Below are 17,472 nucleotides of genomic sequence, written 5' to 3' on the forward strand. Positions count from 1 at the left end.
ATCCAGTGTTTGACTTTTCTTACAACCACTCTGGGTTTTCCTCAGTCGCCCTCTAAACTTCAAAATTTAAGCCCTAGCATCACGAGTCCTAGAAGGACGAAACAGTTGTTTGATGTAGCATCATTGATGAATCCTAGAATGAAGATACAGCTGTATGATGTAACATTACTAACAAGTCCTAGAAGGACGAAACAACTGTATGGTGCAGTTTAATTCATGATTCAGGCCCTTAGCATCACGTGTCCTAGAAGGACGAGGCAGTTGTATGATGTAACATCACTGACGAGTCTTAGAATGACGAGACAAATGTATGATGCAGTTCAATGCATGATTCAGGTCCTTAGCATCATGAGTCCTAGAAAGACAAAACACTTCTATGATGTAGCATCACGACTCCTAGAAGGACGAAACAGTTGTATGATGTAGTTTAATTCATTGTTTGGCTTTACTGTATCTAACACCCAATATGTATTGAAATGTTATATTCACTTGTGTGTCTTTTGTATACTCTTCGACACTACGTCATATGTACAGGAAGTTGTTTATAATACGTAATATGGTTTGCTACTGTGACCTTGCTAGATTTGAGAGTTTAAATACTAAGAACATCTGTTTGGTAAGTTTATATGTTAATGTGTGTTGAAAGCGTGAATATCTTGTAGATACGAATATGTGCCTTGATCAAATTATCATTTTTTTACATGAATTACACCAAGGCCTCATCAACTTTGTCCCTGGTGATTCCTTGACACGGCCTTGAAATTCATTTATTCTCTTTCTCATTAAAGTTTAACACGTGTTACCATAAATTGATTAGGTTAAATGTTTAGTTATGATTTTAGTCTAATTACATTGCTTGCGTTCACATTCATATTTTTTTCTGACGTTTTCAGCTCGTTATCATTAACATTTTTTGTAAAGAACCGTATATCTCCTTATATTGTGATTTGTAGTAAAATACACAGGAAATTACGTAATAGATTTAATAACAAGCGGAAGGATATACACTAATCTGTAATGAATCTATTTGAAGACACCGATAAGAATTCCAGCAGATCTGAATTCTTTATGACGTGGTGAAAGGTCAGAATGGTGGAGTGAGGGTCACCTAAAGTCTTGACATGGTACGGAACCCTGAGATCGGGTGGGTCCTCTTCTAACGTCAAATCCACAGGCTTTTTTCCTCTCACGGTATCGGTATCGATCTTAAGCACCCTCAAGTAACGGGATTAGATAGCTATTCGGACAGGTAGATAACCAAAACTAGTATAGATGTGATATTCAGCACGCCGTCAAATCCAAACATACCGACGAGTCATCACAACCTTTTAGCCTATATATTTGTTTTTTCTCTAAAACTTCTCAGATATAGTAATATTTGTTGTCACTGTGTATTTTTTTATTGTACGTAAACCCAGATTTCTGATTGTTATGTTCACATCTACATGGAGGGAGGCTTGCCTGTGGGAGATCTACGTGTGTCAAACATCGATGATACTTAAGCCATCAAAAGCAGCGTGTGTTTGACAGGGATATATTTGTCTTTACCTATTAGTTAGGTGGTTTGATGACCAATCATATACCATACATTGACAGATCTACAGACGGTAACGAAAACTTAAATCAGCCTGCAAATAACAGTTTCAACTTACCAACTACTGACAGGTGTGATAGGAAAGTATGCAGTTGTCGTATTTATGAGAATAACTGGACTACAGTGTTTGTGTCTACAAATACACTCTGGGTACATGATTTTGTACTTACTCAAAGCCAAACTCACCCAGCCATCTAATTTTGTGTCTTTAGGAGAGGGCGGATTTGTCATAGTCAACACCGAAATTCCCCGACTCAATACTGATAACCTCCAGTCTGCTGTCTACTTTGGCCTCCATTCGATGATCTGACGTAAACCTGGTATCTTTTCAAATTTTATCTTTTGTATCATGAAGGAAATATTGATGTGGCATTTTTTCGGAAGTTTGTTATCATTTCTTGTGCGACAGTTTGTGTTACTGTTGTAACTAGCGTGCCAGCCGTTTCTGAGGTGTGCATTTAACTTGTAGATTTGTATTTAAATGTCCCCTGACTTCAAACAACATGTCCATCCCGCCGACCTATTAATCACCCATGTACTAAACCTAGTGAGCTGTAATCACAGGACATAGATTTGTAAGGCCCAGGTGCTACTTCTGCATCACTACCTGCCTGTTGAGGAAGGATACTAATAATGACATGTGTGATTAGCCGGAAGGTAAACTAATAACTTAAAAACAACGCAAAATACATACAGAGATACGTACCATATAATTTGTTCTAATTATTTGAAGGACCATCATACCGCTGGATTTTCTACAACTCGTCAAACGTCTTCATTAGGTAAGTACCTTTAACAGTTTCGCTGAAATAATAACACTGTATCTTATAACTACAAGAATGATGTATTTTTTGCAGTTCAATTCAACTTAATTATTAATGCTAAACAACTCCATGCGAATGTAATAAATTATGTTGTAGTTAGAGCTCAGAACACAGTAAAGTAATACTTCGTTTAAATGCCAGTAAAGTCTCCTATAAGTTTTTTTTTTCACGTTGATGTTTGTCATACACAAACAAATCTCAGTGGTATAGGATAAAACAAAACCTTAATTAGGGTTTTATCTGACTGTGGAAATTCCATTTGTAACACAGATTAATTCTATAAACAAAATAAGACCTACTAATGCTATCATATTTAAAACATAGCTTGTCCTCAACATGAACGTGTAAACATTTCGTAGTGAAGTCCACAGTCGTGTATCACACAGACGTGTATATCTAGCAATCTGTGTGACATGCGAACCCTCGGAAAATGTCGAAGTTGAGCTGATGCAGTAATGTCCAAGGTCGGGAACTATTGTGATTGATGGTTTTCACTAATCCACCATTAAGTCTCCCATGTGCTGCACCAGTCTGTGTCATTTTCTCTGTACTAATATCTATAGTCACCAGTCTGTGTCCTTTTCTCTGTACTAATATCTATAGTCACCAGTCTGTGTCCTTTTCTCTGTACTAATATCTATAGTCACCAGTCTGTGTCCTTTTCTCTGTACTAATATCTATAGTCACCAGTCTGTGTCCTTTTCTCTGTACTAATATCTATAGTCACCAGTCTGTTTCCTTTTCTCTGTACTAATATCTATAGTGACCAGTCTGTTTCCTTTTCTCTGTACTAATATCTATAGTCACCAGTCTGTGTCCTTTTCTCTGTACTAATATCTATAGTCACCAGTCTGTGTCCTTTTCTCTGTACTAATATCTATAGTCACCAGTCTCTATAGTTCTGTATTATCTCTGTACTAATATCTATAGTCACCAGTCTGTGTCCTTTTCTCTGTACTAATATCTATAGTCACCAGTCTCTATAGTTCTGTACTTATCTCTGTACTAATATCTATAGTCACCAGTCTCTATAGTACTGTACTTAACTCTGTACTAATATCTATAGTCACCAGTCTCTATAGTTCTGTACTTATCTCTGTACTAATATCTATAGTCACCAGTCTCTATAGTTCTGTACTTATCTCTGTACTAATATCTATAGTCACCAGTCTGTGTCCATTTCTCTGTACTGCTATCTATAGTCACCAGTCTCTATAGTTCTGTACTTATCTCTGTACTAATATCTATAGTCACCAGTCTCTATAGTTCTGTACTTATCTCTGTACTAATATCTATAGTCACCAGTCTCTATAGTTCTGTACTTATCTCTGTACTAATATCTATAGTCACCAGTCTCTGTAGTACTTAACTCTGTACTAATATCTATAGTTAACAGTCTATATAGTTCTGTACTTATCTCTGTACTAATATCTATAGTCACCAGTCTCTATAGTCACCAGTACTTATCTCTGTACTAACTATCTATAGTCACCAGTCTCTATAGTTCTGTACTTAGTCTCTGTACTAATATCTATAGTCACCAGTCTCTATACTATCTATAGTCACCAGTCTCTACACCATCTGTACTACTATCTATAGTCACCAGTCTCTATAGTTCTGTACTTATCTCTGTACTAATATCTATAGTCACCAGTCTCTATAGTCTATAGTCACAGTCTCTACACCTCTGTACTAATATCTATAGTCACCAGTCTCTACAGTTCTGTACTACTATCTATAGTAGTCTCTGTACTGTAATATCTATAGTCAGTCTCTACACATCTGTACTATCTATAGTCACCAGTCCATCTACTGTACTAACTATCTATAGTCACCAGTCTCTACACCATCTGTACTACTATCTATAGTCACCAGTCTCTACACCTTATCTCTGTACTACTATCTATAGTCACCAGTCTCTACACCATCTGTACTACTATCTATAGTCACCAGTCTCTACACCATCTGTACTACTATCTATAGTCACCAGTCTACTATATAGTCACCAGTCTTACACCATCTGTACTACTATCTATAGTCACCAGTCTCTATAGTTCACCATCTGTACTACTATCTATAGTCACCAGTCTCTACACCATCTGTACTACTATCTATAGTCACCAGTCTCTACACCATACTATCTATAGTCACCAGTCTCTACACCATCTGTACTACTATCTATAGTCACCAGTCTCTATCTGTACTTATCTGTAGTACTACCATCTGTATCTATAGTCACCAGTCTCTACACCATCTCTGTACTACTATCTATAGTCACCAGTCTCTATAGTCACCAGTCTCTACACCATCTGTACTACTATCTATAGTCACCAGTCTCTACACCATCTGTACTACTATCTATAGTCACCAGTCTCTACACCATCTGTACTACTATCTATAGTCACCAGTCTCTACACCATCTGTACTACTATCTATAGTCACCAGTCTCTACACCATCTGTACTACTATCTGTAGTCACCAGTCTCTACACCATCTCTACTACTATCTATAGTCACCAGTCTCTACACCATCTCTACTACTATCTATAGTCACCAGTCTCTACACCATCTCTACTACTATCTATAGTCACCAGTCTCTACACCATCTGTACTACTATCTATAGTCACCAGTCTCTACACCATCTGTACTACTATCTATAGTCACCAGTCTCTACACCATCTGTACTACTATCTATAGTCACCAGTCTCTACACCATCTGTACTACTATCTATAGTCACCAGTCTCTACACCATCTGTACTACTATCTATAGTCACCAGTCTCTACACCATCTGTACTACTATCTATAGTCACCAGTCTCTACACCATCTGTACTACTATCTATAGTCACCAGTCTCTACACCATCTGTACTACTATCTATAGTCACCAGTCTCTACACCATCTGTACTACTATACTATCTATACCATCTGTACTACTATCTATAGTCACCAGTCTCTACACCATCTGTACTACTATCTATAGTCACCAGTCTCTACACCATCTGTACTACTATCTATAGTCACCAGTCTCTACACCATCTGTACTACTATCTATAGTCACCAGTCTCTACACCATCTGTACTACTATCTATAGTCACCAGTCTCTACACCATCTGTACTACTATCTATAGTCACCAGTCTCTACACCATCTGTACTACTATCTATAGTCACCAGTCTCTACACCATCTGTACTACTATCTATAGTCACCAGTCTCTACACCATCTGTACTACTATCTATAGTCACCAGTCTCTACACCATCTGTACTACTATCTATAGTCACCAGTCTCTACACCATCTGTACTACTATCTATAGTCACCAGTCTCTACACCATCTGTACTACTATCTATAGTCACCAGTCTCTACACCATCTGTACTACTATCTATAGTCACCAGTCTCTATCTGTACTACATCTAGTACTACACCACTATCTATAGTCACCAGTCTCTACACCATCTGTACTACTATCTATAGTCACCAGTCTCTACACCATCTGTACTACTATCTATAGTCACCAGTCTCTACACCATCTGTACTACTATCTATAGTCACCAGTCTCTACACCATCTGTACTACTATCTATAGTCACCAGTCTCTACACCATCTGTACTACTATCTATAGTCACCAGTCTCTACACCATCTGTACTACTATCTATAGTCACCAGTCTCTACACCATCTGTACTACTATCTATAGTCACCAGTCTCTACACCATCTGTACTACTATCTATAGTCACCAGTCTCTACACCATCTGTACTACTATCTATAGTCACCAGTCTCTACACCATCTGTACTACTATCTATAGTCACCAGTCTCTACACCATCTGTACTACTATCTATAGTCACCAGTCTCTACACCATCTGTACTACTATCTATAGTCACCAGTCTCTACACCATCTGTACTACTATCTATAGTCACCAGTCTCTACACCATCTGTACTACTATCTATAGTCACCAGTCTCTACACCATCTGTACTACTATCTATAGTCACCAGTCTCTACACCATCTGTACTACTATCTATAGTCACCAGTCTCTACACCATCTGTACTACTATCTATAGTCACCAGTCTCTACACCATGTGTACTACTATCTGTAGTCACCAGTCTCTACACCATCTGTACTACTATCTGTAATCACCAGTCTCTACACCATCTGTACTACTATCTATAGTCACCAGTCTCTACACCATCTGTACTACTATCTATAGTCACCAGTCTCTACAGTCATCTGTACTAATCTCTGTAGTTACAGCCTCTACAGTCATCTGTACTAATATCTGTAGTCACCAGTCTCTACACCATCTGTACTAATCTCTGTAGTTACAAGTCTCTACAGTCCCTGTACTAATCTTTGTAGTTACAAGCCTCTACGGTCCCTTGTATTAATCTCTGTAGTTACAAGCCTCTACAGTCCCTGTAATAATCTCTGTAGTTACAAGCCTCTACAGTCCCTGTACTAATCTCTGTAGTTACAAGCCTCTACAGTCCCTGTACTAATCTCTGTAGTTACAAGCCTCTACAGTCCCTGTACTAATCTCTGTAGTTACAAGCCTCTACAGTCCCTGTAATAATCTCTGTAGTTACAAGCCTCTACAGTCTCTGTACTAATCTCTGTAGTTACAAGCCTCTACAGTCCCTGTACTAATCTCTGTAGTTACAAGCCTCTACAGTCCCTGTACTAATCTCTGTAGTTACAAGCCTCTACAGTCCCTGTAATAATCTCTGTAGTTACAAGCCTCTACACAGTCACTGTACTAATCTCTGTAGTTACAAGCCTCTACAGTCACTGTACTAATCTCTGTAGTTACAAGCCTCTACAGTCACTGTACTAATCTCTGTAGTTACAAGCCTCCACAGTCACTGTACTAATCTCTGTAGTTTTCTACAGTCCCTGTACTAATCTTTGTAGTTACAAGCCTCTACAGTCCCTTTACTAATCTCTGTAGTTACAAGCCTCTACGGTCCCTATACTAATCTCTGTAGTTACAAGCCTCTACAGTCCCTGTACTAATCTCTGTAGTTACAAGCCTCTACAGTCCCTGTACTAATCTCTGTAGTTACAAGCCTCTACAGTCCCTGTAATAATCTCTGTAGTTACAAGCCTCTACAGTCTCTGTACTAATCTCTGTAGTTACAAGCCTCTACAGTCCCTGTACTAATCTCTGTAGTTACAAGCCTCTACAGTCCCTGTACTAATCTCTGTAGTTACAAGCTTCTACAGTCCCTGTACTAATCTCTGTAGTTACAAGCCTCTACAGTCCCTGTGCTAATCTCTGTAGTTACAAGCCTCTACAGCCTCTACAGCTTCTACAGTCCCTGTACTAATCTCTGTAGTTACAAGCCTCTACAGTCCCTGTACTAATCTCTGTAGTTACAAGCCTCTACAGTACCTGTACTAATCTCTGTAGTTACAAGCCTCTACAGTCCCTGTACTAATCTCTGTAGTTACAAGCCTCTACAGTACCTGTACTAATCTCTGTAGTTACAAGCCTCTACAGTCCCTGTACTAATCTCTGTAGTTACAAGCCTCTACAGTACCTGTACTAATCTCTGTAGTTACAAGCCTCTACAGTCCCTGTACTAATCTCTGTAGTTACAAGCCTCTACAGTCCCTGTACTAATCTCTGTAGTTACAAGCCTCTACAGTCCCTGTACTAATCTCTGTAGTTACAAGCCTCTACAGTCCCTTTACTAATCTCTGTAGTTACAAGCCTCTACAGTCTCTGTACTAATCTCTGTAGTTACAAGCCTCTACAGTCCCTGTACTAATCTCTGTAGTTACAAGCCTCTACAGTCCCTGTACTAATCTCTGTAGTTACAAGCCTCTACAGTCCCTTTACTAATCTCTGTAGTTACAAGCCTCCACAGTACCTGTACTAATCTCTGTAGTTACAAGCCTCCACAGTACCTGTACTAATCTCTGTAGTTACAAGCCTCTACAGTCACTGTACTAATCTCTGTAGTTACAAGCCTCTACAGTCCCTGTACTAATCTCTGTAGTTACAAGCCTCTACAGTCCCTGTACTAATCTCTGTAGTTACAAGCCTCTACAGTCCCTGTACTAATCTCTGTAGTTACAAGCCTCTACAGTCCCTTTACTAATCTCTGTAGTTACAAGCCTCTACAGTCCCTTTACTAATCTCTGTAGTTACAAGCCTCTACAGTCCCTGTACTAATCTCTGTAGTTACAAGCCTCTACAGTCCCTGTACTAATCTCTGTAGTTACAAGCCTCTACAGTCCCTGTACTAATCTCTGTAGTTACAAGCCTCTACAGTCCCTGTACTGATCTCTGTAGTTGCCAGTTTCTACAGTCCCTTTACTAATCTCTGTAGTTACAAGTTTCTACAGTCCCTGTACTAATCTCTGTAGTTACAAGCCTCCACAGTCACTGTACTAATCTCTGTAGTTACAAGCCTCCACAGTCACTGTACTAATCTCTGTAGTTACAAGCCTCTACAGTCCCTTTACTAATCTCTGTAGTTACAAGCCTCTACAGTCCCTGTACTAATCTCTGTAGTTACAAGCCTCTACAGTCCCTGTACTAATCTCTGTAGTTACAAGCCTCTACAGTCCCTGTAATAATCTCTGTAGTTACAAGCCTCTACAGTCCCTGTACTAATCTCTGTAGTTACAAGCCTCTACAGTCCCTGTACTAATCTCTGTAGTTACAAGCCTCTACAGTCCCTGTAATAATCTCTGTAGTTACAAGCCTCCACAGTCACTGTACTAATCTCTGTAATGACAAGCCTCTACAGTCACTTTACTAATCTCTGTAGTTACAAGCCTCCACAGTCACTGTACTAATCTCTGTAGTTACAAGCCTCCACAGTCACTGTACTAATCTCTGTAGTTACAAGCCTCTACAGTCTCTTTACTTATCTCTGTAGTTGCCAGTTTCTACAGTCCCTTTACTAATCTCTGTAGTTACAAGCCTCTACAGTCCCTTTACTAATCTCTGTAGTTACAAGCCTCTACAGTCCCTGTACTAATCTCTGTAGTTACAAGCCTCTACAGTCACTGTAATAATCTCTGTAGTTACAAGCCTCTACAGTCCCTGTACTAATCTCTGTAGTTACAAGCCTCTACAGTCCCTGTACTAATCTCTGTAGTTACAAGCCTCTACAGTCCCTGTACTAATCTCTGTAGTTACAAGCCTCTACAGTCCCTGTACTAATCTCTGTAGTTACAAGCCTCTACAGTCCCTTTACTAATCTCTGTAGTTACAAGCCTCTACAGTCCCTGTACTAATCTCTGTAGTTACAAGCCTCTACAGTCCCTGTACTAATCTCTGTAGTTACAAGCCTCTACAGTCCCTTTACTAATCTCTGTAGTTACAAGCCTCCACAGTACCTGTACTAATCTCTGTAGTTACAAGCCTCTACAGTCCCTTTACTAATCTCTGTAGTTACAAGCCTCTACAGTCCCTGTACTAATCTCTGTAGTTACAAGCCTCTACAGTCCCTGTACTAATCTCTGTAGTTACAAGCCTCTACAGTCCCTGTACTAATCTCTGTAGTTACAAGCCTCTACAGTCCCTGTACTAATCTCTGTAGTTACAAGCCTCTACAGTCCCTGTACTAATCTCTGTAGTTACAAGCCTCTACAGTCCCTGTACTAATCTCTGTAGTTACAAGCCTCTACAGTCCCTGTACTAATCTCTGTAGTTACAAGCCTCTACAGTCACTGTACTAATCTCTGTAGTTACAAGCCTCTACAGTCCCTGTACTAATCTCTGTAGTTACAAGCCTCTACAGTCACTGTACTAATCTCTGTAGTTACAAGCCTCCGTAGTTACACAGTCCCTTACTAATCTCTGTAGTTACAAGCCTCTACAGTCACTGTACTAATCTCTGTAGTTACAAGCCTCTACAGTCCCTGTACTAATCTCTGTAGTTACAAGCCTCTACAGTCCCTGTACTAATCTCTGTAGTTACAAGCCTCTACAGTCCCTTTACTAATCTCTGTAGTTACAAGCCTCTACAGTCCCTTTACTAATCTCTGTAGTTACAAGTTTCTACAGTCCCTGTACTAATCTCTGTAGTTACAAGCCTCTACAGTCTACAGTTACAAGCCTCTACAGTCCCTGTACTAATCTCTGTAGTTACAAGCCTTTACTAATCTCTGTAGTTACAAGCCTCTACAGTCACTGTACTAATCTCTGTAGTTACAAGCCTCTACAGTCCCTGTACTAATCTCTGTAATGACAAGCCTCTACAGTCACTTTACTTATCTCTGTAGTTACAAGCTTCTACAGTCCCTTTACTAATCTCTGTAGTTACAAACCTCTACAATCCCTTTACTAATCTCTGTAGTTACAAGCCTCTACAGTCCCTGTACTAATCTCTGTAATGACAAGCCTCTACAGTCACTTTACTTATCTCTGTAGTTACAAGCTTCTACAGTCCCTTTAGTTACAAGCCTCTACAGTCCCTTTACTAATCTCGGTAGTTACCAGCTTCTACAGTGTCGGTATTAATCTCCGTAATTACCCGTTTCCAGATGCCTTGTGCTCATATCTATAGTCACTAGTTTCTAAGGTATGTTCATGTATTTATTTATTTTCAATATTTTGGAAAAGGGTGACTTTATTGCATTGCTATTCTCATTATTGTAGTTTGAGAAGAATTCAAGAAGGACATCGCCCAGTCATTTAATTTTCATTTCTTAGTACACTGATGTTGTATTGTCTTTACATAACAATGATGTGTTGACCATGTCCAGAATGGGAAATATATTACAGGAACTACTCCACAAAAATTATCCCTTTACAGCAGCCTCGTATCTCGTCCCTTACCTACAACGTTATGGGAGACTACTTACGATATCCCATACAACATTTTACCAAGCTGTAGCCTGATCATTTCGATTTCCACGTGAACTTTCTATGTCTAGGTAGTAACTATACCTGCTTCACCAACCTTTAATATTAATCAAATCATAATTTCCTTCTAAATATCTTTAGCTTACTAATCATTCATTCCAAAGCGTTTCAAGTAAAGGTCGAAAACTGAAATGGTTCAAAAGACAGCCGGATAAGGCCATTTTAAGAACACCTCAATTCAAACTCACAAAGAAGCGAGGGTAAAATCAAAAGAATGGTTTACACAATGAACACTGGAAAACAGAATATTACCAAGTATTCCGGAGCGGTTAGATTTTCTACTTCGATGGGAACGAACAGTGAATCTTTTTCAGTCAAGTTATAATACGGAATATGTTATTGTCTATAATTACACATTGATCTGAGGCAGTCTCGATTTCCTTCAGCAGTATCCTAGGTTTCAACCTTTCAGACCCCTTGCCTTACTGATGAGCCCCCCAAAAAACACAAGTATGATGTCGTTTAGTGTATCATTTGAATGCGTCTATTTCATCAAAATTGATAAGGCTTGTAGCTTTACATCGTCGTTTTTTATTTTTCCAAAATTGTTGACAAAAGCTTAATCGTATAAATGCTGGTCTCTCAAAACCAAACAGTACCCCTGAACAAATCCGGCTTTCTAAGATGTTCGCACGAACGTTTATAAACTTGTGTTTGAGTGTTAGTCCAATGATTAAATAGACCGGACGATCCCTATAGACTTACGAAATGGTTATTAGAATTTGCGTGATTTACAGTAGTCTATTGGTTTCAGAGCATGTAACAGTACTCTAGGGTGTCGGTATAAGACAAAATTTGTTTCGGGAATTTTAATGGACCCATGTGTGTAATACAGGAGTCTGTATTGAAACATAAAGCTAGTCTGTTGATATCTGGGATCTTGTTCCACTCTCAAAGTTATCTCCGGTCGTACAATATCTCTTATTAGATTACATTCACTAACCTTCAAAATTAATAACCACGTGACAAAAGAAATTGACGTTTATTAATTGCAGAACAAAAACCGTCATTTTTCCATGAAATTATCGAGATTTCATCATTATGGGAAAAAAGTTATTCACCCTAACCAAATGCTTTCCAAAACGAAATTGATGGGAAAAAATGAAAAAAACAAAAATAGTCTACAGATAGAGAAAACGAAAAAGATGGGGTGAAAATGGGGAAAATGAATGGTATGAGAATCGGAGAAAACGGAATGGATAGACTGATAATGAATGATAATGAACGAATCAAGTATTTTAATTTACTAAGTGGCATCACTGTTAATGTTTAGGGTCTGTCTGATCGTCTTTCCTCAATGTTTAACTTTAGTGTCTGCTTCATGCGTTTATTTACATGTACACACGTGATTCTGTGTGGCCTCTACATCCTTATTATACTATATGTGATAATATGAAACTTTAAAGTAAAATTTTCCGTGGTTCGGTTTGTGTTTAGGAATACAAGTTAAATGTCTACAACATAAATCAAAATACCTGACTGTTACTTCGGTATAAGTATACTTACTTATCCGAAGTTGTTCGACTTTAATAGGACGCCTCAGTAACTCATGTACAGAACAAATTTATTGTCAGGCACGTAATTGGTAGCAATTTAGCAGCGTAACATCCGAGATACCAAGATCTTCAAAGCCTTCATCTAAATATCAGTCTTATACAATTTGTAAATTGTCCCTGTAATCTTGTAACATTTGACAATAGCGACACCCATTTAAAATGTATCTGGTTATTCAGTTCTGAACAAAACTACAAATCTACGACAAGAAGATATAAAACACTAGATACATTGTGTGATCTGATTGGGTATCAAATCTGAAATATATGATCAGTAAACAGATTTTATTCCAAAGAAACTAAAATGTATTGTAAGTATTAATAGTTTTATGCTATGTGTTCTATTTCAGAAAGCTCTTATCATGCTATTTCATATCATTGTTGTTAAGAATGTCACGAGAAACTCTATTGTATCCTCTGTCGCCGGATTTCTACTTCATGGCGGCAGTATTTGGTTAACAGTTTGTTTGTTTCAGATTACAAAGATTATATATAAATGTAAATATTAGGATTTAATTTTGACCAGATGTAAGCTACAGTCGATGTATATGAATACAATTTGGATGACACATAAATTATCTTCACGGGCGACGTTTCATTCATCTGTTATTCAAATTCATATCATATTCGTATCGACTGTAAACAACCATCTGTTAATGTATGACTTAATTTGTTTTTAAGGTAGAATTGATGAAGTGGTCCTAGTTATGAAGATAAGATATCACCTTACTTCAAATTTGACGTTAATCTGTAATCTGTAAATTACAACAGCTATCATGTCGTCATCAACTCTTCTTGTTTGCTCTCTCTCTCTCTCTCTCTCTCTCTCTCTCTCTCTCTCTCTCTCTCTCTCTCTCTCTCTCTCTCTCTCTCTCTCTCTCTCTCTCTCTCTCTCTCTCTCTCTCTCTCTCTCTCTCTCTCTCTCTCTCTCTCTCTCTCTCTCTCTCTCTCTCTCTCTCTCTCTGTCTGTCTGTCTGTCTGTCTGTGTCTCCTCTCTCTCTCTCTCTCCTCTCTCTCTCTCTCTCTCTCTCTCTCTATCTGAGAGTGTGTCTCTCTCTCTCTCTCTCTCTCTCTCTCTCTCTCTCTCTCTCTCTCTCTCTCTCTCTCTCTCTCTCTCTCTCTCTCTCTCTCTCTCTCTCTCTCTCTCTCTGTCTCTCTCTCTGTCTCTCTCTGTGTGTCTCTCTCTCTCCCTCTGTCTTCCTCTCTCTCTCTCTCTCTCCCTCTCTCTCTCTCTCTCTCTCTCTCTCTCTCTCTCTCTCTCTCTCTCTCTCTCTCTCTGTCTCCTACTCTCTCTCTCTCTCTCTCTCTCTCTCTCTCTCCCTCTGTCTCCCCCTCTCTCTCTCTCTCTCTCTCTCTCTCTCTCTCTCTCTCTCTCTCTCTCTCTCTCTCTCTCTCTCTCTCTCTCTCTCTCTCTCTCTCTCTCTCTCTCTCTCTCTCTCTCTCTCTCTCTCTCTCTCTCTCTCTCTCTCTCTCCATTGTTAATCCTTCCTTCAATAGACATAGCGAACAATACCCAAATACCTGGATGACTCGCTGTATATACGATACCACAGGTGGCACGTGAGACATTCTTACTTTTACAATATCTCAATAGAATGTAACACTTGTCATATCAAGGACATCGTGGTGTTTCCGTAGTATTTTTATTCGGAAGTCCTTGGTTATATGGATAAAAGGGAACGGCTTATGTTTCAGACAAGCTTTCTATTGGGAAGACTAAGGTTGTTCCTGAGAAAGCTGAGAAAGTAAGCAGGTATTTCTTTAGGAATATAAGAGCCCCTGATATACAAAGATATACTAATTGTAAAGCCTGACATCAGATTTCTGGATAAGTAAAATATAGATATCTATATGTGATCTTTACTGAAAGCTAGATTTTAAGTCTACATATCCATGTTACCTATAAAACTGACTTATTATTGATCTCTGACGTATGAAATTATTAAACGATGGAAACTGGATTGTTACATCTAAGAAAAGGCAATTTACGCTGATGAAATAATTAGATTCCTCGAGTTTTTGATGTGGTTGCTAGAATCTGAGCTTTTAAGTGCTTGATATAACAAACTGACAAAATCTTAATTGTAACCATTAAAAGGGTCAACATTTTACCCTGTCAATCTCCACTATTCCATTTTAGGTATTTTGTCATTTCCAAATGCCATGTTGGCCATGCGTAACTACTGTCACATGTATATGTTGGTAGAAATTAAAATACCAACAAATCAAAGCTGTGTAGATCATTTTTTTATATTATTGTATTACTAAATCATTTGATGTTAATTATTTCCTAATCACGTGGTTTGTTTGTAGTATGACGTAGTTCCATTTGTAAATATTGATTTTACCTGATAGTTTTTTGAAAATCAGAATCAAGGTTATCTTAATTTTCATTCCTCATTATTACACGCCGGGAATTAAGGGTACAACTACACACACACTTTGAACACTTTCAGTTAGTGTGATATACCAGCCTTATAAGATGTTCGGTTTTAGCGTCTCTTGGTAAAATCAACATTTACTAGAAACATGTTTATCCTTTAATCCACTTATAGATATAAAGTATCAAATTATTTGCGCCGGGATTAAGGAATGTATCCTCTTCCTTCTGAAATAATATACGTTTTAAGCCATTAGGACATTGACTCTTAATTACATAACATGTAGATGGATGCCATTTTTATCTTTAGATCATACACAGGTACCGGAAATTGGGATTTTGTGATTATCCATTGGGAATGTTTGACATTTACTTTGACTTTTACTATTTAAATGTCGGGAAAAGTTAGAGGAAATATATTGTATACCTTCAGTAGGTCACATGATTCACCATTAACACCATTAGTCGACCAGTTAAATCAGCACCATTACCAGAATTGATCTCTCTCATACCTGATTCAATAATCACAGACTTTGATGTAGATGTACAGATAACACTTACAAATGAATAATATAAAATATTGCATGACGGACATGTTACTGACACCTGTATGGACAAAGTCTTACTCAGAGGCCGTGCATCACGCGGTCACGAAAGGCACGTGTCCATACGCGTGTTAGGTACATGTAAATTTAAGTATGAGTACCTACTACTAAGTGTTCTGGTGTCTTACAGGATTTGTTGTCCCAGTGGACTCACCCAGTAGTCATCATGCTGTTTAACACACACAAGTCTGATTAAGTTGTCGGAAGCTTAAAACCTCACAGATTACACAGACAACTTAAATGGGGTCATATTGCTTAACTTCAAATTGACTATTGATTTTATAAGTAAGTAAATTAGTTTCTGGGAACTACAGGTACGATTCATGTATCTAAAGCATAGAAAGCCAGTCTCCCAAGCTCATGTTACTACAATGTTAGTCACATACTGAATGTATAGTCAATATGAGCAACACTCTTTTGGTGATCTGAGACGATGACGCCCTAAGAAATGATGGGTTCTGTATATATACTGGCATGGTTTCGAATGATACAAATGTCTGCCACAGCAAAAACTCGTTATTTTCAGTTATAAATGCAAGTGGTAAAATCTGGTCAACGCGAACAATGAACCATTCTTTTGGAAATGTTGATAGCATTTTAATACCCTGAATGTAAAACAATATGATTTCTGCATAAAACGACAAGAAAATACCAATATGTGAACAGAATAACTATGACAATATATGAACAAAAGAAAGGTCTACACGGAGAATCATGAAAATGTACAAAGAAAGTAAGACAAGTTTGGGAATGATGGCAGAAAATAATATCATGTGTTCAGGAAGGGTAAGCGTCTACTGCTTCACCGAAGACACCTGTCATTAATAACATTGCTAATTCATCCACGTACATACTGACACACGTTCTCAAATAAAAACCCGACTAATAACAATAAAACCATCAGTCAGGAATATATATGAACACCAAACTCCAAATCACACGATGTCGAACATTAAGAATCCTCATACAAACCATTGCGTGGACACCTATGAGAAAGAACAAAAGTATAAGTCCATGACGTTTAGAGAGGTAATTACTTTCTGATTCATAACATACGTCTAGTTTCCCGCCCTAGTGAGGTCACTTAGGTGACCTTAGTCAATCTACTAGATCTGAGCATAAACAACTAGTTATAACACCAAATAGATAAGAAGATGCTTTATATGTTTAAAACGGAATTGAAGTGAGTAGCTACATATGTTTACATGTCGTGTAATTGTTCTTCTGAAGACTCGTTTTAATCGACATTTAAACATAAAAATCGATCAAACATCTACATACCCTCTTACAAACTATACCGGTTATGATTCAATCTCATACTAGCAGAAATTACTACACATATTACTGACAGAAACCCATTTATCTGCCCTTTTGCGTTTGAACTTTGATATTTTCCGTGTTTTTTTTATTTATTTTTTTTTTTTTTGTTATTAGTTGGTATAAGACATATTATCTGAAATAAAAATACGTCAGGATTCTGGGCGGAAAGATTTTTAGTTCACGAAATCAAATACGATTCTCTATGTGAGCAATATTGCTCCAGGCTTATTTTAAATGGCCGCTAACCTTGACATTGCACTTGAATGATTAAGTCACGTGACCGTTTATACCACATAGTGAATCTTAC

Source organism: Ylistrum balloti, unplaced genomic scaffold, assembly GCF_031769215.1.
Source record: "Ylistrum balloti isolate Yb309-2 unplaced genomic scaffold, AGI_CSIRO_Ybal_v1 Utg369820, whole genome shotgun sequence".
In the NCBI taxonomy this organism is placed as follows: domain Eukaryota; kingdom Metazoa; phylum Mollusca; class Bivalvia; order Pectinida; family Pectinidae; genus Ylistrum; species Ylistrum balloti.